This window comes from Tupaia chinensis, unplaced genomic scaffold, assembly GCF_000334495.1.
Source record: "Tupaia chinensis unplaced genomic scaffold, TupChi_1.0 Scaffold141320_1, whole genome shotgun sequence".
NCBI classification, from domain to species: Eukaryota; Metazoa; Chordata; class Mammalia; order Scandentia; family Tupaiidae; genus Tupaia; species Tupaia belangeri.
The window spans coordinates 483603-485950 of NW_006201183.1; the positions used below are offsets into that span (position 1 = coordinate 483603).

Below are 2348 nucleotides of genomic sequence, written 5' to 3' on the forward strand. Positions count from 1 at the left end.
TTTTTCTGGTCATTTTCCTTCACATGTTTTGCCATGGTAACATTTTTGGGGCATTCCTTTTTGAATAGTATCCATTCCCTTGATGTCCGCAATATCACTTTTCTTGTAGATTCGCATATGTGTTGCCCAAGAAACCACTCCATGTTTTCTAAAAGGCCTAGAGATCATATATTGGGTGCCTCTCCCTCTTTCTCCTTGTGTTTGTCATTTTGATTAATTACTGGAAGATGGCGGTTCTGGCCAAAAGGAAGCTTAATTCTTTTTAATAGTTTGTATTTCCATTTTTAGATTTTTTTTTTTTTTTTTTTAGTTCACAGACACAGGCCAGCTCCCACCTCAGGTCTATTCATACACAGACCACAAGAGGACACCAGTCCTACACAGAGAGCAGCCAGGGGGTCACCAGTCCTTCTGTCCTCATACTGGCAAAGACCTCGACTATGCAGCTTTTGTGGGGGCCTGGACACCTTTGGGAACCTGAGCTGGAGCTGGAACTGAAGATGGAGCTGCAGCTGAGGCCTGGGCCTTGGTCTGGGTTTTGGTCTGAGTCTTGGCCTTGTTGACCTCAAGAGAGCCTGAGGCCCTTGGCGATATGGGCATGAGTACGTTTCCCAAGCTTAGGGTGGGCAATGTAGGCCAGACGACTGAGCTTGCAGCTGCTGCCCTTTGGGACACCCTTCTGAACCTCCTTGGGCTTTGTGAGGGCCTTGATGGCCTCCACTCGTGCAGTCATGGTCTTGGCCTGCATCTTCTTCAGACCCTTTCTGTTGTGCTTCTTGGCAAAGCACATATTCCTCAGGAACTTGAGGTCCACCCCTTTGAGAGATTCGTATCTTTGTGATCAAGGTTTGTTGATGCCATTTCTATGCCATTTTTGGGACTGGTTGTGTGTGGTGTGGTTCTTGGCCATGTCTTCACCGAAACCCACAGCCACAGAGGAGCCTGGGGCTGGAAGAGCCTGTTTTTAGATCTTGCAAGAGTTTCCTCACCTCCTGGATATCTGATGGGTTGTATATTCCTTCCTATTTCTTGAAGTTCAGTCTGAGTGTTCAGAGACATACAGTAGGAGGTGATCTGTGATTTCTCTTCCATTCTGTTTTTCACCCTTTGTGCTTCAGATTTAGTGGGAATTGAGGAATATTCTGACCCTAATCATATTCAGATGTTTGGATCCTGTTCACTTGGACCTGTGTAGACAGTGTGTAAATGTGTTGAGAATTAGAGAAGACAAAAGAAGAAGAAAACATAAAATAAAAAAGGAGAAAGATAAAATATAATAAAAGCTTCGGATTTTAATTTTAAAAAGCAAATAATGAAAACTGTGTGGAATGCACGGAAACCAATATTTCACAGCTCAAGTTTGGTAACCATCTCAAGATGGGCCTGGGGGTGTGTCTTTCCTAAATGAATGGGGAAAGGCACCAATTAGCACAATAAAAGAGGGGCTTAAGAACCCCAAGCATATTTTACCTTTTAAAAAATTAATAAAAGTATTAAAAGTCACAGAAAAAACAGAGAGAGACACAGAGAGACAGAGAGAAATGGAGAGAAGGAGACAGACGTAACCCTACCCACTAGAAATAAATCTGGAGGGAGAAGTCTCAGCAGAAAATCTTCATTTTCAGTCAAGGAAACCAGTATTTCAGAGATCAAGTTTGGTATCCATCTCAGGATGGGCCTGGGAGTGTGCCTTTCCTAAACGGAATGGGGAAAAGCACCAGTTAGCACAATAAAGGAGGGCCTTAAGAGCCCAGAGAGTACTTTACCTTAAAAATTAAAAAAATAATTAAAAGTCATATTACAAAGCTGTGATAATCAAAACAACATGGTATTGGCACAAAAACGGACATGAAGACCAATGGAACAGAGTAGACACCCCAGAAATAAACCCTAAAACATACAGCCAACTCATCTTTGACAAAGGTTACCAGTCAATCCAGTGGGAAAAGAAAAACCTCTTTAGCAAATGGTGCTGGAAAAACTGAGTATCCACCTGCAGAAAGATGAATCTGAACCCTTATCTATCACCATTAACAAAAATCAACTTAAAGTGGATCAAAGATATAAACCTAAGACCACAAACTATAAAGCTACTGGTGGAAAACACTGGGGAAACTCTGGGAGACATTGGGGTAGGCAAATATTCTTAAGGAAGACCCCCAAAGCACAGGCAATAATCTCCAAAATAGATAGGTGGGATTACATCAAATTAAGACATTTCTGCACAGAAAAGGACACCATAATTAGTGTGAATTGACGACCCTCAGAATGGGAGAGAATTTTTGTTAATTGTGACTCAGATAAGCTATTGATAACTAGAATACACAGGGAACTCAAGCAGCTTACTC

At 42.0% G+C, this 2348-nt stretch overlaps 1 pseudogene; it reads right to left on the reverse strand.

Annotated features, from left to right (window-relative positions):
• Window positions 1–438: 438 nt before the first annotated feature.
• On the reverse strand, window positions 439–910 carry LOC102499560 (60S ribosomal protein L29 pseudogene; annotated as a pseudogene).
• Window positions 911–2348: the final 1438 nt, after the last annotated feature.